The sequence below is a fragment of the Canis lupus genome, chromosome 2 (assembly GCF_048164855.1).
Source record: "Canis lupus baileyi chromosome 2, mCanLup2.hap1, whole genome shotgun sequence".
NCBI lineage: Eukaryota > Metazoa > Chordata > Mammalia > Carnivora > Canidae > Canis > Canis lupus.
In genome coordinates this window covers 43,442,931-43,463,697 of record NC_132839.1, presented here as the reverse complement: position 1 = coordinate 43,463,697, position 20,767 = coordinate 43,442,931, and the positions used below count along the sequence as shown (strand labels likewise).

The following is a 20,767-nucleotide window of genomic DNA, read 5'->3' as shown; positions in this document are numbered from 1 at the left end:
GACTCAACATTAAACCCTAGCCTTCTTTTCCTTTCAGGTCATACTTGCTTTGGGGCAGAGTATGATTTTAATATAACGATTCTCTCTCTTTCTCTCAAGGCCTTGATATAAGTAAAAGCCTAAGGTACTAAATGAGAAAAAAAAAAAGAAAGTTTGTTATCATTATATTAAGGCAGCTACCATATATGGGGCACTCACTGCTACATGTGCTTGGCATGCAGTGTCTGATTTAATTTCCACAAAGAATTAAACTCTCCCTCTCTCTGAGAGGGAGAGTCTATTTCCCATCCTCTGAACCAGAGCCTGAGGTACAGAGAGAGGACCTTGCCCAGAGTCACACAGCTTGAAGGAGGCAGAGGCAGAAATTCCAACCAAGCAATAGAGGACTCCGGGATCCATACTTTCATCCCGTATGGTACAGTGGATATGCACATGCCACAGACTTTTCTAACTGTAATTCTTGTAACCTACTCTTGTCAAATAAAGGAATCAGCATTATTTTACTGATGAGGAGATGGGGGACCAAAGAGGCTGTGAATTACCAGGGAGACATATGATAAGCAAAAGGCAAGTACTGGAGGCCAGTAGCTCGACTCTAAGACTGCAAGAGGCTCATTTCTGTGCCTTAAAGATTGGTTAGGGTCATTCAACACCATCACAAAGGACCAAAAAGCAATGAATTTTTTTTCAAAGATTTTATTTATTCACAAGAGATGGAAGACAGAGACAGAGATACAGGAAGACAGAGAAGAAGCAGGCTCCATTCAGGGAGCCCAATGCCAGACTCCATCCCAGGACCCGGGGATCATGCCCTGAGCCAAAGGCAGATGCTCAAACACTGAGCCACCCAGGCACCCAAAAGCAATGAATCTGACTGCATAAAAAAAGTGGGAACTTCACTCCTGTGCTTAACCTAACATCAAAATACTTTATAATTATTTCTACTTTAAATGGCATATTTCACACAAATTAGTAGAGCACTGAATTGTACATCCCCACACAGTGTATACTATCAATGGTTTTTAGAAAAAATATAAAGAGCTCTCCTTCTTGTAAATTCTTCCAGATAAAATATTTGTTTATCTAACACCTGGGTGCACCTGTCTGGAAGACATGCCAGGTACCATATGTATGGATAATAATTCAAGGTAAAGATCCATGTCCTAAAAGATACATATCAGGAAGAAAAGAACACTCCAGGCTAAGTGGACCATGTAATGGGAGGGTGTGTGCAAGGCAGGAGGGGACTCTTGGAAGAGGCAAGGCGCTCTGGTGTTTCAGGGACTGGGGGGTGGGGGGGTGGTTTGCGGGATGGTCTTCCCACATATTTCAACAGAAAATCATAAATTGCCATCTTTATTAATATATAACTGAAATTAAAAAGAAAATGACTTTAGTGCATTTTTGCCTTTAAGAAAGATTTTAATTAAATGAGATCAAATTTGTTTAAAACATCATAGGATGAGGTCCAGAAAAAGGCTTCTGTTGCTGTTGAAAGTTAATGCCTATGGATCATCTATTGCTAAAGTTGTTTAGAATGGGCTAATTATTCTCCCACCCCTCACCCCCTTTCTCTGCCCAGGCACAAGGAAATTTTAAGCCATCTACAATCCCTCCATTAAATTAAAAAATAAACAAACAAACCTCCATTGTGAGAGGCGCCATTGGTGTCTGCCTCCTTGTCTTCCCATCACAAAAGGATAGGAGTGCTAAAGAACAGACTCACTGGTCAGTTTTTCATGAATTTAAAAAAGTGTAGCAATGCTGCCTGGCCAGACACAGCGAAAAACAAAAACCTCAGGCATTTGTTTAAACAAACTCACAAAAACAAAACCACTTCCTCAACATCCTCAGTGAATTCTAACAAGGATCACGCGTTTAATATGATTTTTAGAATGTTAACTTTCACAGATTAAAAGAAGGATGCTAGGGCTGAACAAATGGACATCACCCCTCCGTCTTGCTTTATCTATTTCTGGTTTCATTCAGCTGCCAAAACCACCGACAGCACTTCCTCTCATCCCAACAGGAAAATTTCATGGCTCCTGAAGGTCTGAGTCAGACCAGAAAGCTCATGAATATTCTGATTTTCTGGAGCTGATGCAAGGAAATCACTATAATTGATGACCAGGCATAGCGTTACCTACCAAATGTCTGGTCCCCGAAACGCCTCAGAAATAATTTATTCTCAAAGTTGGATTTCCATTTGCACTTAAGGTCCTAATAATAACGACGAATCTCTTTCTGATTTTTTTTTTTTTAAAGAGGAGGTTTTATCTTTCGAGCCCTCCTTTTCCATAAATTCTGGAAACTCCATTAAGAAGAAACTCCTTTCGCTTTGCCGCATTGTAATGAACATGGATAGAAAGTAAACCAAAGAGAACCTGAATTTTGCACGCGAAAGAAATGAGTGTGCGGAAAGTTTAAATTAGGCTCTGCGTTTGCCGAGGGCCTGGAAGCACAGAGGGCGTGTGTGGCCCAGCGAGCCCTGGGCTCGGGCTGCGCGAGCATCCTCTGCGGTTTTACCGCGATCGGACGGGAACACGTAGGCGCCAGGCGTTTGCTGGGAACAATAAGACCCAAGTTCGATATAAGAATGTACGCCCTTCTTACACGGTAGTTTTTATTTCCTTCCCCCCCCCCCCCCCCGGGAAACCTATTTATACCTTTTATTTTCCTTTTACGTTTTGCACGGCTTCCAAGTCCCCGAGCCACGAATGTGGAGGGGCCACGCACGGGACTTCCTCCCTCCGGGAGCCGCCTCCTGCGGGAAAGCGGCAACCGTGCCGCGGAAGTCGGGAGGTTGGAGCCCCGTCCTCTTACAACTTTAGGACAGCTGGTTTTCCCATCAACGCTGAATTATCGCTCAGAAGCAACCAGGCGTTTGTAGCGGAATGGGGGAGCAGGGTTTACTTTTCCGCTGTAAAATGGAGCATCGACATTCGGGAAACCCGAGCCCTCCCGGTCCCGAGGGAGGCGGCGTGGCTCCGTGCAGCACTGCGGGATCGACTCCCCGACACGGAAACCACGTTCCCATGAAGAAACTTGAGCCACCGAGAGGGATGGGATGACATGATCGGAAATACATGAGAAATGCTTCCTGCATTTTTTTTTTTTTTTTTTTTTTTTTTTTTTGGCCATCGGGATTAAAGAATTAGACAGGGGTTAAAAAAAAAAAATTCTCAGGAAGCTCATGTCTTCCAAAAGCTGAACGCCACACCCGGCCGCTCCCTTCTGCAGCCACTCTTGCACGTGGTGTCCGGAGACCACGTGAGGCGGCGGCGGGCGTGGCCGGAGCAGGTCACGTGGGCGGCGGCCCCTCCCGCGCGGGCGCGCGCCTCCCGAGCCCCGCCTCCCGCGCCCCGCCTCCCGCCTGGCCGGGCCGGGGCCACCGAGCCCGTTCCGCACGCGCACGTGCTGCAACTTTAACGGTTGCGTTGCAACTTTTTCCAGCGCCGGGCTTGGGGTCCAGCAAGAGCGCTCAGATAAATGTTTCCTAGCTCGCTCTGCTCTGCCGCCAACTTTGAAACGTTCACCAAGTCACTGCAAACAACGAAAGCAGCTCAGTACTCGGAATCCTGAGTTCCGTGCAGCCACACCTTGAGGAGCCGTTTCGTGTTTCGCGTGCAACCTAATTCAGAACCATCGATTCTACCGTCCAGATTCCTACTTGGTCTGGTCAATGTTGAGTGCCCTGACCGTATCTAATGAGCCTCTACATGCGAGCCTGGGGCGTCTGAGGTTCTTCTTCCTTTCCCTAAAATAATGGTTACGTTTCAAGCTCCTAAAATTTAATTCGTGAGGAGTTACAAACATGGGTGAGGGGAAAACAACGAGGGCCACGGGAATTTAGTGTACCGACTGTGATCTTGCCTGAATGTGATGTTAAACTTACAAACGAATGAACTGTAGGATATTTTAAAATGTAGCCATTCACAGTTCTTTCGAATAGATGCGTGAGCTTTGATAAAATATTCTACTTGAGGAATATACATACTTTTTCCTCCTTCTAAGGTATAACTAAAAGGAATATTTAAAAAATCACATGGGTAGGATCACAAAGAATAAAATAACCCAATTAAAAAAAAAAGAAACCTCTAAGAATAAAGAGTAAGTTTAATCTTTCTGGTAATAAAAAAGTTCAAAATAATGATTTCTTCACACGGATCTGATTTGGGGCTGCTGAAATTTAAAGGGGGGGGGCGGCTCCTCCAAATTGTTTGCCTTGTCAGTAACAGTGAATATTCTAAAAGAGGGAAACAGTATCTTGAGCACTCCTTTCAATTACAGCTTTTAAGCTCAGAGATAAAATTTCATACTATTAATTAAAGTTCTTATGGTGGCCTAAGCCTTCCTAACCCATCCAAAACATTCAGGGCTGTGCTCCAGATACAGTCTTCCAACTGTGTTCTCTAGCTTAGTCCTCAAAAGCAAGAGACACTTGCAGCCAGGACCAAAACTAATGGGGACTTTTTTTGGGCAGTTGAGATCTCCTCCCCTCTATCTCACCTCCTCTGAAGGAAAATATGGCAACGACAGCTTGAATAACATTCATATTTGAGATTTCTCAGGCTTCTGCATATTTTTCTGCTTCATGTCATTCATAATTGTCCTCCCAGAAAAAGTGGAGCTGCCACTGCTATTTAAAAAGTTTTATGTCCCTCATTTTAAAAATACATAGAGTCCTCTGAGTAGAATTCCAATTACTAAGTGTAGAAAACAGAAATTGAGAAATCGCCATTTGGCAAACACTGCAGTAATGGATGTTAAAATTAGGAGGTGAAAGAATAATGAGGAACGGTATGAACAGGATAGTTAGTCTCAAGTGTCTAACCCTGCAAGATGCTTCCTAATTACAAAGGTTAAGAGCTGTAACAACAGAGGCACTTTGCAGAGACCACCTTAACAGAGTGATCAAAATTAACATCATCAGAAATGAAACATCTGGGCATCATGGAGCTCCTGATAGGATGCACTGGGAAGATACACAGTGGTCCTTCTGTTATCATCTTGCTAGAGCTGTTAAATCTTGCTATAATTCATCCCAAGCAAACACAAAGAGGAGGACTTTTTTTTTTTTTTTTTTTTTTTTTTTTCAAAATAACCAGTCCACACTTCAAAAATGTCAAGGTGGTAGGCTACCGGGGAAGACTGAAGAAAACATCCTGGATTCAAGGGAAGTAAAGAGACAGGACAATAAATGCCAGGTGGGATCCTCTGCTGGATATAGGACCAGAAAAGGGAAGCAGTGGAAAACCAGAGGAGTCCTGTGAATCCAGTCTGGAAATCCATAGTACTGGGTCAGTGTTCATATGACAGTTTTGATAAGCCTGTGATGGTTATGTAAGCGGTTATGTTTGGGGAAGTTGGGGTGAAGGGTGCTCACCTTTTTTGTAACCTTTTTTTTTTTTTTAAGTCTGAAATGATTTCAAACTTAAAAGTTAAAAACTCCAAGTCATTAGTTCAAAAAGGAAAGGAAAGAAACTACAGCATGGTGAGCAAGTGAATGGGCTTTTGAGCTATCAGGATACATGCCAATCAATTGCAAGTAGCTCCAAAATCTCACTTTGAACAAGGGACTTTAATCTTGTGTGCTTCCCACTTGAAGTAGTGTTACTTACAAACCCTGCCCTCCCGGACAAAGGCCCCAGCAGAGTTCTGTAAATAAGGTAAACCCTTAATTTGGAGGCAAGGCAAATCTCTCTCTCTCTCTCTTTTTTAAAAATAGATGATTCCTAGAGCACTTCTGTTGCTGGAGGGTAATAAGGCTGGTAGAGGACCCTGCGTGCGTGTTGAGGGCCCTATCCATTCTGACATACTGCCTAACATTTCATTTATCTTTGAAATGTCCTCCAGTGGGGTGGAAGTAGGAAGTAAGATGGTTGAAGAATGCAAAAGGAAACAACAAAATGGACACCAGAAAACTGCATCCGACTCTCCCAGAGCCTTGTTGTAACAACTTGGCCTTTTTTGCTTGGAATGTAGTAAGAAATGTATTTTTCTGAACTGGACATACACTCTGTCATCTGCTACAGATAATATGGGCTTCGGCTTTCTTTGTGTTATGCAGAAAAGAGATCAAATTCCTTCAACAGCAAAAGCTTCACTCCATTGGCAGCAATTTCCCAGCACGGCAAGCTGAGAAACAGTTTTCTGATCCGCCACTATGTGGTAGTGAAGGCAATGAAAAGAGTTTGTCAGGGTTGCACTAAAATCTCATCTGAAAAGCTTGATCTACTTTTTTTTCCAGATACTGGTCTCAAATGAAATGATCCTCATAGGGGAATAACAGAAAATTGAGGCCAAAAACTAATGTGCGAAAGCTAACCATTTTTCCTCTGGTGTTCCCAGCATTACAGGGTGTGCAACAGAAGATGAGAAATTTGCTGTCAACCCTTGTAACTACCTGTGCCACACAGAAGCAATTAATACGGAAAGGCAAGGAGGAAGGTGCCACTGACTAAGCCCCTGCTTTACACTGAGAATGTGCTGACTGAATCGGTATAGACTCCTTTCTGCAGACAAGAGATTCACGCTCCAGGACTGATCTGACTTGTCTGAGCTCAGGCGGTAGGAGGGGGCACTCGGATGCCAGTGGGCTTCATTCCAAGATCCAGGCTCTATTATACCTCATGGCCTCCCAAATCAAAATAAAATTTGCTTACAGAGCCTGCGACAACTGAGAGGTGTCCAGTGGAGTGGAGGGTGGAAAGCTGGTATCCCCTAGAAGGAAGGACTGCTAGAGAGACCCAGGAGAACTCTTAATATAGGACAACAGAGAGGTTGTCATGCACTCCGCTTCCAGAAGAACTGGAAGTGGAGTGTTTCGAGGAGTCTCCCTAGTAGGGTCAGCATGCGCCAAGGAGAAAGACCAGGAGTGGGAGCTAAGAGCAGGGGAGAGGAGAATCATACCAAGCTGACTAAGGAAGCCTCTTTGAGCATATTTATCTCAAAGTGAAGTACTGGGGACCCTTCTAAAATTCTGTCATTACACTAGGTGCTGCGGACTGGTCTAGGACACAGAAGTGGGGACTGCATGCCTTTTGAAAATGTTTTTTGACCACTACAAGAGGCTCCCATGTGAATAAATGAGTCCTGCTCATTTAATTTCTTCCAGCAACTGTCATATTATCAGTGAGACAGAGAAACAGAGACAGAGACATGGATGCAGAGAGAGAGAAAGTAAAAGGAAAAAAAAAAAAAAAAAAGATCATTTGAAGGAAGAATACTTCTCACAGATGGATACTGCACCCTTCCAGAACTCAACTGTCCAGTGAATACATGTTTCTGGGGGTACACAGCCAAGGACCAGAAAGAAGCTAGATCTCACAGCCTATTTAGTCTTACATACAATTCTAACAAGCTTGGAAATCCATTTTAAAAGTACCCACAGCAAAGAGGAAACAGCAAATAATCACCTACAGAGGGGCTGACAGAGCTTTCTTGTCTTATGGCAGTAAGTCTATTAAACAGAAATGGGGACATAAAAATGATAAAGCCAAACCATAAGAACACAATAAACATGAGGAATCTTCAGTATAGGGCAAACTGCCTCCCACTATGCCTTGGGGCTATCACCGTACTATGCATAATACAACAATATATGTTCACTGATGTCCTCAAGTTGGCCAGAAATTATTAAATTATATTCACTAGAGGAAGAAGCCAAGAAGTACATAATTTATGTTGGAAAGATTTCTAGCATGACAGTGTGCATGACAGTGGTAATCTCCATGATCCCTACAGCTTTTATAGTATTTGTCTATTCATTCCTTCAATTGACAAATTATTGATTGAGCAGATTGGAGGGACTGCTGTGACAGGGTTCCTGCTCTCATGGAATTCACAATCTTGTTTGTACCTAAGATGCTCAAAACCCACATTTCTACCCAGATGGCTTGCACAAGTGTCTGGACTTTTGCAGTCAGTGCTATGTACTGAGTTTTCAAGAAGTTTTAACTTATTTTTTGGATTTAAGCAATAGAAATTTGCCCAAGTCTTTGATCAAACAGGAATCAAAGAGTAGTCAATACCTGAAGAACCAGTACCCATGACCAAGATTTTTGTGCAGGCAAAGCTGCATGCCTAACAATACAAGAGGCCAGCAAAACTACAATTCCTGAGTTTGCCAGTTCTTCCTCCTTATAGAGGAAATTAATTCCATACACACACACACATTATTATATTTAGGCTATGACATCCTATACCTGAATCACACTACAATTAATGTATTTAAGAATGTGACATGTATATTTTAGGTAGTGATTCCTTTTTTTTTTTTTTAAAGGAAAAGTCTTAAGTATCTTGATATTATTTTGAAAAATTTAGAGGGTCACAAAAATCTTAACTTAATCAGATAGCCTAGATAGAGTAAAATGACTTTTCATTTTCTTATTGTTTTAGGAACCAACCCTCGAGGTTCTTTCCCCTCTTGTGGGCAAACCTTAAAAACTAGAAATTTTTGTTTGTTTAAAGATTTTATATATTTATTTGAGAGACAGAGGGAGAGGAAGAGGGAGACAAAGTCCCAAGCCGACTACATGCTTAGTGGGGAGACGGACACAGTTTTCAATCTCATGACCTTGAGATGATGACCTGCACCAAAACCAAGAGTTGGATGCCTAACCGACTATACCACCCAGGTACCCATGGACATTTTTGTTTCAATGAGCTCTTTCATGTGGGAAAACATGTGACCAAAAATTTTCTCAAATGTCTGGGTGCAAAGGTTGTAGATGAAGTAGAGCATCGGAAGGCACACATTTAAAAATTTGTGTAGGGATCCCTGGGTGGCGCAGCGGTTTGGTGCCTGCCTTTGGCCCAGGGCGCGATCTTGGAGACCCGGGATCGAGTCCCACGTTGGGCTCCCTGCATGGAGCCTGCTTCTCCCTCTGCCTGTGTCTCTGCCTCTCTCTCTCTCTCTGTGACTATCATAAATAAATAAAATCTTTAAAAAAAATAAAATAAAAAAATAAAAATTTGTGTATATCTCGGTTCAAATCCTATCTCTCCTACCTACCAGGTGTGTGACAATGGACAATTTATTTTTTCCAGGCCTCCATTTGCTCAACAGTAAAACAACATTGGGAGAATCTACCCCACTAGCTATTGCAAAAACTAAATGAAATGTGCCTGACCAGTGTATAATAAACTCTCAATATGTGTGCTGCTCATTCTAATGTAGGTGAATGTGCTGAATTTTCAAACAGACTCCAATATTCATGTGCTTTGTTTCTTTCTTTTTTAAAAAAAATATTTTATTTATTCATGAGAGACACAGAGAGGCAGAGGCATAGACAGAAGGAGAAGCGGGCTTCTTGCAGAGAGCCTGATGTGGGACTTGATCCTGGGACCTGGGACCACACCTTGAGCTGAAGGCAGATGCTCAATTGCTGAGCCACCCCAGGCATCCCTGTTCATGTGCTTTGTAACTGGAATGATAGCACAGCGGGGCTCAAACTTGATGCATATCTCACATGAGTTTTTGCTTTTGCCTTGGAAGAGAGACTCACCTTCCCCTGAGGCTGGGCTTCCTAGTAAGCTGAAGTTACTAAGGAACAACAACAAAATAAAAGGGCAGAGTGAGTGCAGAAGTCTGTTCTTGAGAGGGGCTCACTTGCCATTATTTCCTTAAGAAAGGGGTGAGCTACTCCATGGCGTGTTCAAACACCTTCTAGCATAGCTGGTCCCAGATGTCAGATGAGGTTTGGAAAGAGGAAGTTTCAACATCTATTGCCTTGGCAGACACTCATGATTTGTTGAAAATAAAGCTCTGCGATGATGATGGGTTAAGATGGAGTGAGAAATTTCTCTGTGGCAGGCTCAGAGTTCAGTGCCGCACTGCTTTGCCACACTGCAGTGTGGAGAAGCGAGGGCCCCGTGAGGGCCTCGCCCATGTTTATTAACATCCTCAAAGGCAGTCTGGGCCTCCGAACCCCACCATACTCTGAGTCTTTATATCTCCATTAAATGGCTAAAAGATTGTCCTTGTGTACTTGGGTGGTTTGATGTTATTTCTAAAGTATGCAATTCATTTCAAGAGGGGAGAGGGAGGATTAAGTTGGAAATATTTTTCTATTGAGAAGAAAAATTAAATGTAAGTGGAAATGTTTTCATGAAAATGTTTTTATATTTCAACATTTCCCTGAAGCACTCTGATCTCAATATAACACAGGACTGTGCTAGATTAGAAGGAATGAAGACAAAATGAATTTAAATAAAATTGAAACTGAACAGCCAGGCTTTATTCTTCCAACCTGATGAAACAACAGAGCAGGGGGGAAAAAGAAAAAAACCACAGATGAACCAAAAGAAGAAATAAAAATAAACTGTACTAAAATTTTAAGCTTAGATGAGAGTTTCAATTTTGTTTCAAAATTTCTAAAATCTAGCCTATTTTTACAAAAGCTTTTTGAATGTCCATGAATCAACAGACACTTTTAGAACCATAAAGACCTTCTTGATTATTTTCTCTCAACCAAATAACCCACTGGTATTCTTTTTTTTTTTTTTTTAATTTTTATTTATTTATGATAGGCACACAGCGAGAGAGAGAGAGAGAGAGAGAGAGAGAGAGGCAGAGACACAGGCAGAGGGAGAAGCAGGCTCCATGCACCGGGAGCCCGACGTGGGATTCGATCCCGGGTCTCCAGGATCCTGCCCTGGGCCAAAGGCAGACGCTAAACCGCTGCACCACCCAGGGATCCCCCCACTGGTATTCAGTTATAGAAGATGACTTGCTTGTTTTATAGTTCCTAGGTTATTGGGAATAGTTAGTACTTGCCAGTAATCAAGGCTAACAGCTCAAAAGATGTGTGCAATTAGACAGCTGGTCTAACTGATTGTGTTGTGTTTTTAAAAATTTGCATGCCCCCTTTATTAGCCATAAATATAACAGAGAAAATGAAATGTGGAGGTCTTAGTTACCCTTATCAAAATAAACACGTACTTCAGGAGGAAAGAGTTTTGTCGGCTAATCTTCTGTCTAGATCTGTAGTGTCTAGTGACCACAAGCCACAAGTGGCTATTCAAATTTAAACTAATTAAAAATGACACAAAACCTGAAACTCATCTCTTTGTCCCACTAGCCACATTTCAGGTGCTCCATTGCCACATGTGGCTATGCAGCTATTTTATTGGACAGGGAAGATAAAGCACATTTCCACATCACATAAAATTCTATAAGACAGCTCTGGTCTAGATGAACAGAGCTGTGAGCCTTGGGTTTCACATTTATTTTTAAAGATGTACACAACATGGTTTACCTGAATTTGGGGGTCACTTTGGGGTAGCTCCTTTAAAACATCTTTCCACTGGCCACAACCACTTTTCCTAAGCCACTTCAATGCATGAGCCAAGGAAAACCCAATATATATTGTCTGTTCTGCATCATCTCCAGCTTATTTTCTTTTTTTCTTCTTTTAAATAGGCTCCATGCCCAATGTGGGGCCTGAACTCATGACCCTGAGATCGAGAGTCGCATGCTCCACCATTCCACCAACTAAGCCAGCCAGGTGCCCCTTCCAGCTTACTTTCAATTGTAAAACTGCTCTTTTCCCAAATAACAGAACCTCTCACTCACAATGTGAACAGGATTCCTATTGCCTATAGGGAAAGGAATTATTTGCAGGCAAAAGGACACAGTATTTTTAGATAGAAAGAGCTTCCCAAGATACATTTAAATATTAGCACATATAGCAGGTGTTAAATATTAAAACACACAGCAGGCTTCCCCCTATATGGCCATCGTCACACTTCTATTTATTTAACGTCTACATTCCCTATTCAAGTGTCAGCCTGATATGAGCAGAAAGCAAGTGTTCTGTTTGCTGCTGTACACCCATTACAAGCACAGTGCCTGGGACAAAACAGATGCTCAGATTTTTGTGGAATGATTGAATGAAACTTAAGAAGAATGGTATTTTGCTAAAGAACAGCAAACATCCTTTCGAGCCTGGATCCAATTCTTTTATATTTGGACAGCAATCCACCCTTTATTTTCAGATGCAAACTTAAAATAACTCAGCAGACTGATTCATGCAAGCATGCATGTTATAGTTCAATATCTTCCATATTCAGCAATGGCTCCTTCTAAAAGTCACAGCGAAAGGCATAGCACTAAGCATTTTACATATGCAATCTCATCTGTGCCTCACTCTGATCTCTCCTCTGCTGTGAGAAGGTGGAAATTAAGGTTTAGGGAAATTAAGTGACCTGTCCAACATCACAAAGCTAAAGACACAGAGTTGAAAAGGTTCCCTTGGTGGCAATTAGGGATCATGCCCATCATACCTGTAATTCCTGCTTGGGTCAGAAAATCTACCATGATCCTGGGCACTCTTTCAAAGGAAGTAGTGACTCTGTATCTTTGCACCCCCAGAGTTTAGCAGAGCACCTGCCCTAGAGGCATCCACGATGTTTTTTTGAACAAAGCTCAGTAGTCCTAATGGTTCAGGAGGACCCAGCATTAGGGAAAGTGTACACTAGGGTTACAGGAGGAGCACACCCCACTGCTCTCCCACAGTGACTCCAACCCCCATATAGCAGCTTCATGCTTTGACCTCTTCATGCTTCCTTCCGCAAGCTGACCAGCTGCATGGCACTGGGAGAGGCTGGCAGCAATTCGAATATTATAATTTTTCTCACTACTCAGGACCTCTACCCCTAGACCCTGGTACTTTAAAAACACACTTGATAATGGTTCAGTAAGGATCCATAGGGCCCCAGGTGTTGGTCACACAACTCAGCAGCTCAGATTTTCTTGTTTTGTCCCAATTCCCTCAAATTAGAGGTTCTAGAAGTCTGACCTATAAGTGTTCGTTTTTATTTTAAAATAAGAAGTCACTATTGACAAAGAAGCAGGTCCTGAAATTTACACATAGAAAGAGCAATTTTATTTTTCATAAGTATTACAGAGGGTTTGCTGAATGGGACCCCAAAAGAGTCTGAGTATGTCCTTATGGAAGAAGGGTAAACTACTAAGTGCCTGTGCATAACCCTCAGGGATTCTCTCACTGGTACTGTAAAGTTGGTAAAAAGTCTATCTACAGCTGATCAAAAAACAACAGTTATGATAACTCATGTTTCCTGAGTGCCTACTAGGCGCAGACTTGGTGCCAAGCACAGTTAATCCTCACATCTCCCCCAAGGGAAGGGTATTATCACCCCTTTCCACAGATGAGGAACGATGGGCTCAGAGGGCCAGTCATGTGTCAGAGGTGCCAGTATGTCTGGTTCCATAGTCCAGGGAGCCATTATATAACACTGTCTCTCCTTGGGGTTGGGAGACACACAGAGAGTAAAAGGCAAACACAAGACCATGGAGGACATGCCACATCAGGGCATCAGTGTCCCCCAAGTGGGGAGAACAGGACTCACAAGAAAAGAAGGTGAGGGCTGGGGCAGTGGGGTGGCCCCATGAGGGGCAGTCTGAAGTTGGTTCCAGAAGATGGGGTGCCCTGACCTATGTAGGGGCCACCTGGAACTGGGGAAGCCAGGTAAATCAGTCCACATGTGGCCTCCATGTAGCCACAGGAGCATGAGCAGTCTGGTGGCTGGCAGACTCACAGGTGCATGCTGGGGGGTTGCAGGGGGTTGTGGAGGCAGAAGCAGGCTAAAGTCAGATCACAAAGAGCTCAGAGCCCAGTCACGTGGGACAGAAAGGGGGGGAACCCTACCCGAGGGTGGGGATTAAAGGCATGATTTCAGGAGATTCACCAGATGATTCAAAACTTGTCTCAAGTCACTGGGGAGCTGTGGCGAACAGGTCTCTTCTGCTCCACCCCCTCCCCCGGCCCCCACTTACTTGGGCCAGGGAAAGCCACTTGGCTCCCAGACCAGCCTGCTTTGGCACTCTCCAGCAGGGAAACATGCTTTGGTTATTCAGACGTGACTTACTGGCACATAGAGGCTGTTGGCATGGAAAAATGAACAGGCTGACCTGGCCGGAAAAGAGCAGGTGACGCAGAAACCCAGTGAAAGATGAGCTGAGCATGCCATGTAGGAGGCTCACGTGAAGGGCCACCAAAGGAAGAGTCAGGAGAGGATTTTCCAGAGATAGAGGGAAAGCTGGGGCCACAGGAATCTCCAAGGGCCCAGCAGAAAGGCAGGCACACTTCTTAAGGCTTTTCTTTTAGTCCTTAAGATACCACCTAGACACCGCTAGTCCCATCCATGCAGGGGGACACTGTCATTGAGGTGAAACTGCCCCATCTAAGCTCAGGGATCAGAAGCCAGAGACCTCCCGTGTGGTGTCTTTTTGCCTTCAATCTGTTGCTTAGTTGATAACTTCACAAGCTATTAGGATGAGGCTGCCAGGAACTTCATGGCCCTGGGGCAGAACTCTGCCCCACCCTGGCCCTCTCCCTCACCTGTGATCACTTTTTGACTCAGAAGAGCCATGTTTTCTCAACTGATGAAGAGACCATTGAGCCCATTCTAAACAGTAACACCATGATAATATGTTAATTTGATCATCTTGGGAAAAAAATTCCTAGCAGGGGAGTATAAAAGGACAATTGGAGGAGGAAAAGGAGAGATGGAGATGGAAAGAGAGGGAGAAATGGGGGGGGGGGGAGGGGGACAGAGAAAGAGAAAGAGAGAGAGATATCCAAATCACATGCAGTGGCTAACTTGAAATAGGACATGCTTCCTGGGGCTGAGGTAGGTCTAGAAGCTGCTCTTACAAATTGGGGCCACATGTGCCATTCCTTACATTTAGGCTTGCAATGTACCTTTTCATTCCCTAGAAGCATCTCCAATGCCCCAGGGCTGATAAAGTACCCAGGCTGCAGGGCTGAGATGGGCAAAAACCTCCCATCTTTTCCCCATGGCTGCAGCTCCAGGGTATTTTCCTGCAATTACCATAAATCCAGGAGCAATGCTTTCTCTTTCTGCCACTATGATTCAGAACACGAAGGAGGCCTAACCTACACTCAGCAAACCAGAACCTTAAAATCATCATTTTTTTTTTTGTTATTGTTGACAAGGCTTCTCATAAAATAGCCTGAACGAGCCATCTTCATAGATAACTTTTCCATTCTCTTAAAAAGAAAAACTAAAGAAGACTGGAAGTCATATGGATTAGCAGCTCCTAGAAAAGGGGATTTTTGAACCGAATGCCACATGCTGTATTTTGCCATTTTGCCTGCGCTTCCTGCTCGGAGCCTGTGTAACATAACAGAGGAGCCTCAGACACTGGAGCTGCTCCAGGCCACGCAAACTCCGCTCCGCATCTTCCAGGCAGCCCTGTCGCAAATAATTCATGTCCACTACGCCCCTATCACACAGAATACAACCACATTGTGCAGCTGGAAATGGGAAACCTGATTCAGATCTCAGAAGAAGGTACAAAAACATTTAGTCCAACACAATGCTGCCCTTATTTTGGGAGGGGAGGGGGGAGGTGTGTGTGTGTGTACATATCTCACATCTACCAGTGGGGTAAAGGATTCAAGACCCATCTTGGAAGAAAACGCAGAATTAAAATAGCATTCTATGTGTCCAAAAACAGCAACAACAACAACAAACCACCCGGTCCTTCCAGAGCTGCTTCAGTTTGGGCTGCAGCGTTCCTCACCAAATCAATGCAGCCCAGGCACGCAGTTTTTTAAAAAGGAGGCATGATCTCTGCAGAAAATGGTGCATGTTGACAAAGCATGACTTTTCCCACATGGACAAGAATAAAAGGAAAACAAGTCTCATCACAACCCTGCCTCCTTTACTCTGCAGACCAGAGGGCGGAAAAGAAAAAGGCCAGAATGAGGGCAGAGGGGTGCAGGCAACGGAGGAATGGGGGCGGCGGGGGGGACCCAAGAAGATGCTTCTGCCCTACGGGATTTTGGTAAACGGCAGCCTGTAATGGCCACTGTTGGAGAGAAGGGAAAACAGACATGGAGGGAAACGTGTTTACAACTGCAGCGGCAGCGGGCGGGAGGCGGAGGGAGGGAGGGAGGGAGGGATTCCCCGACTCTGAGCTCAGTCCGCTCCGCTCCGCTCCGCTGGGGCCCCAGGGCTGGGTAGTGCTTCGAAGCCCCCACCTCTCCTCCCCCCTCTTTATTGGGGGGGGGGGGCACCGCTTGTTTATGGGGAAGGTTACTCCTCCTCCGCTCTGGTGATCGCGTCCCTAATACTCCTGCTGCATCCTTGCGGGATGCCCACTTGACTGACAGCTGCTCCAGCCAGTCGCCGCCCGGGTCCCGCAGAAAGGTGGACTTTCCCAACGAGCTGATTGGACGGCGGGGAGGGCGGGCCCTCGTGATTGGCGTGCTACCCGGAGTAGAAAGTAGTAAACAACCTCGGTCCACCGCGGCGGGGAGGGCGCGGGATGCCAGCTCGCTCACCCTCGCCCGGGAGCTGGGGGCAGCACCCAAGACAAAAGGAGCCCGCGGCCGGCAGACAGACCACGAGGGGCAGCCCAGGAAAACAAACGCGAGTGGGCGTCCTTTAGAGCCCCTGGGCGAGAACTGCTGACTTGCAGCTTCACATCATTTTTTTGTTCTGTGCAAAACCGTCAAGGTTTCTCCTGCCACGATTCTTACTCCCCTTCTTTAGGTGTAGAACCTCCCTGAAGGGAGGGAGAGCCAATTTTGTTGACACCCCGTCCCCCTCTTCCTGCCCTTAAATTTCTTAGTTCTGGCTTTTTGGAACTTGATTTAAATACCTGTACTAAAAATTATTTCCTTGCAATAATATGCCGTAAATGGCAGAGGTGAATCAGGTGCCCCGTGAGACCGATTTATCGCAAGTTTCTCTCGAGCTGGCTCGCTCAGAGGTGCCCGTGTTCCGCAGCATACACACACACACACACACACACACACACACATAAAAGGAAACTTGAGACGAAGGTATTGCGAGCTCTGATGAGAAGAAGCGGTTAACTTGCATTTTTCCATAGAGGGTGTAGTTCACCCGGGATACTGCAATAGAAGGTGAATTCCCCATCTGGTTTGACTTGAATCACAAACCCTTTCTCATTCTGGCCTCGCCATTCTCAGGACCATAGGGTGAAAATCTGGAGCTTCCAGCATGGAGGCACTGCTCTCAAGTGAGGCAGCTCCCTGGGCTTCCTCCAGGAGGTGCATCATCACCTCAGAGATCTACACAAACAGCCTCCCCTGAGAGAGATTCCAGGGAGGCTCCTCTGTGCTGATGGAGGACAAGGAAGGCCAAAGAAGGGGACCAGGAAGTTAGACCCAGGAGGGATCTCTATTTCACTCATTTCCCCACTGACTCTACACTGATGATAAGTCATGCTGTCACTGGTAGCCAGATAGCCAGATGGTCCAAGTTTAAAACATTAAAAAAAAAAAAAAAAGATACAAAAGACTTCTTGCAGGATAGAGCTCAGGTCAAACTGGCCACTCTGGGGTGGGGGGGGGGCAGTCCTCTTCTTCACCCCAAAGCACATGATCTCCTCCAGGCTATGGTGTCTGTGTCTTCCAATCAAGCCTCACCCCCAAGTGGTCCTAAGGAAACCTCTCAGCCCTTCAAGTCACCACTCCTGTAAAAAAGCCTGCAGAACGGATTTAGTTGCCTCTGGACCTTCTGGCCTGGGCCCAGACCCCATTCATGGAGGCTCCTTCCTTTCAGGCACCCCTCCCTCCAGCCATTCTATTCTTGTCACAGTCCCTGAATCAGCCCCACACACTCTTCACTCAGATTGTTTCCTCTGCTTTCTAGGCCTTACCCCTGCCTGCCCGGGAGAGGCCACTGTTCTCCATTGCTTCCCCTGTCCCTGTAGAACTGCTCTGAAATCTGTAGCACTTATGTCAATGCCACTGAGCTTCCAGCATTATATTCTGACTCTACCTGTGGGCCTGTCCACCTCAGTAGATACTGAACTTCCTGAGGACAAGAGCTGCCTGTGTCATGTTTTGATTCATGTATCTATTGGAGATAACAGGCCCACCATAAACACAGTCCAGACTTGCCAAACATTTGCATATCAGTCCTTGTCCTCTCCCTGCACCCCCCGCCCCTGTCAGCCAATTCCTCATGTTCTCCCACTGGCTCCTTGCTAACATGTTCCCCCTAGCCCCCAGATCAGAGGCCCTTGGCAGCTCTGCCCCTGCGCATCTCTCGGAGGCTCTTTCCACAGACACAGCTTCTCTTGCTCCTGTTCTTCCTTTGCCAGTTGGATCTTTTTCTGCCTTCTCTGCTCAGCAAATTCCTTCTCTGCCTAAAAATCACTTTCTACCTTGGGCAGACCTTCCATAAGCTCTACCCCACTCCCTGATCCCCCAAGAGTATTTTGCAGAGTGAGGCCTCTATGTATCCTCTCCTCTTCTTGCCAGGACTCTAGTACCTAGTAACTCTAGTACGCAACTGGCAAGATTTTCTGGAAGAACTAGGGGAAGAAAAGCATATTCACAAAATGGTGCCCCCATGTATCTACAGAGCCAGTACATTCTGGTCTTCAGACGGACACATGCAGTGTTTCAGGCTTGTCTCTGAGACAGGGGGCCCCTCCCTGCTTTCTTCCCCAAGGATCCTCTATGTCTGAGAGTGGCTGGCTGCTTCTTGACCGTCAGGTCTCGGCTCAGATGTCACCCCACTGTGCCCACCTGCTGACCACTATCACACAGATCTGTTTAATTTCTTCATGAGATTTAACTATCATCCTTCTTATCTGATTATCCACTTGTTGGCTTTGTAGTCTTGTCTTCTCACTTCCCTGGCATACAAGCTCCAATTAGGACAGGAACTTTTCATCTACTCATCACATCTTCAGTACATCTAGAGAAATGCATGACCCATACCAGAAGTTCCAAATTAACTTTGAGCACAATAGAAGCCAACAGAGATCACTCAGAAACATACCCAGGTAAAGGGAAGAAAAGCTTTTTGGGAGGGCTTGCTTCAGTAAATACCCTCAGGCTGACACTCTGGTAAACATACAAAAGGAGGACAGGATGAAGCTCTGTGGCCTCACTTGACCCAAGGAGTTCAGGTGCCCTGAGAATCCCAGTGTCCCCTGCCTGGGACTCATGGACCTTGTTTATTTTGTTTATGCCCAGTGTAGCATGTTATGTGCATCATGCTGAATATACTCTGAAGTGGATATGGATTAATGGTGGGAAAGGGTCCACTATTATGGATGAACTTAGAACTTTCTTAAGAGTTTATTTATTTGAGAGAGAGACAACATGTGCACAAGCAGGGGAAAGGGCAGAGGGAGAAGCAGACTCCCAGCTGAGCAGGGAGCCCAATGTGGGACTTGATCCCAGGACCCTAGGACCCGAGTTGAAGGTAGATGCCCAACCGATGAGCCACACAGGCGCCTCTACTATTTTCAGTAATAAGAACTAGCTCTGCTTTAAGCCTTTTATCATCAGTTGAAATTTTCTGGTAGAAATTTTCTGTAGTTATTATTAAGTAATAACTACATAATTCAAAAATGAAAAAAAAGTATCTACAAGACACAGCATAGACTCTTCCTTCTTAGAGTCTTTGCTTTCAGTATTTGCCAGATATAAGTATTTTTATTTCTCCTTTTTTCACACAGATAATAACCTTTTGTATATACTGTTCCGCTTATTATTTTGTTCACTACTATATCATGGAGATCCCTATTTTAACAGCTAAATAATATTCCCCTGGATAAGCCCTAATTTAGTGGTTCCCAAACTTGTCTATACATTAGAATCACTTGGGGAACCTAAAAAAAAAAAACCCAATGAAATCCGTGTCCCACCTTCCAGAGACTGATTTAATTGGTTTATGGTGTGACCTGAATTTTGAAATTAAAAACAAAACAAAACAAAAAACCCAGATGATTCCAATGAGCACTCAAGTTTGGGAGCTATTGCCCTCAGTTATGTTTACTTACTGATGGATATTTGGGTTACTTCCCATCTTTTGCCATATCAAACAATGCTATCATGAATCATTTCATACAATTGCCATTTTGTATGTGTGCAAGTATTACCTGTTGGGTAAATTCACTCCCTAAAGTTCCAAGTCAGAGGATGGGTGTGTGTGTGTGTGTGTGTGTGTGTGTGTGTTTGTGTATGTGTGTTTATCTTGAGAGATACTGTCAAATACCCCTCCATAGATGTGGTTCCATTTTGTAACCCTCCCAGCAACTTGAGGTTGTTTTCCCAAAGGTTTGCCATCAGAATGTGTTATCAAACAATTTGGGTTTTTAAAATTTCTTCCAACATGAGAGGTATAAAACTGTATCTCCATGTAGTTTTAATTTGTTTCTTTTACAAGTGAGATTAACATTTTTTTCACATGTTTAATATGTACGTGTATTTCCTTTTCTGTGAATTATCTGCTCATTGATTCACCTACAAATCCTCTGGAATTGTGAGTCTTTTCCTTATCAATTTCTAGGAGCTATGTTGTGTATGTGTGTGTCTATGTGTGTGTTAGTAAGTAGGAAGATTTGCTTTTTGTCAGTGACAGAAGTTGCCATGTATCTTTCCCAGTTTGTCATTTTATCTTTGTGATTTTTGGCTATGCAGAAGTTTTTTGTTTTTTCCTTTTTTTAAAAAAATAATGTAGTCAATTCTTATGAATATTCTCTTTTCTGGCTTCTGGATTATGTGCTGCAACCAAAATGGCCTTCCCTGACCCAGTGTTATAAATTCCCGATGTTCTTTTAGCACTTTCATAGTTTTGTTGTTTACATTTTCACCTTGGATCCATTTGGAGTTTAACCTGGTGCATATGGTATGATGGATGGACCCAACCTGATTTCTTTTCCAAATGGTTACCCATACCCCAATGCTAGTAAGTGAACCATTTATCTTTATCCTACTGA

General features: G+C 44.3%; 1 protein-coding gene and 1 long non-coding RNA gene across 7 annotated transcripts in view; one reads left to right on the top strand and one right to left on the bottom strand.

The window, feature by feature from the left end:
* The window catches only part of IGF1R (insulin like growth factor 1 receptor), a 302,878-nt gene that overhangs the window by 92,440 nt on the left and 189,671 nt on the right, over positions 1–20,767 (bottom strand). The window lies entirely within an intron of this gene.
* On the top strand, positions 3,378–10,985 carry LOC140616759 (uncharacterized). Of its 2 annotated transcripts, XR_012017129.1 has the most exons (4): positions 3,378–3,741; positions 5,109–5,300; positions 6,352–8,642; positions 10,537–10,985. It is a non-coding gene; the product is annotated as an uncharacterized lncRNA (long non-coding RNA). The 2 variants fall into 2 exon arrangements; XR_012017128.1 differs by lacking the exons at positions 5,109–5,300; positions 10,537–10,985 and having other exon boundaries at positions 3,378–3,818; positions 6,352–7,243.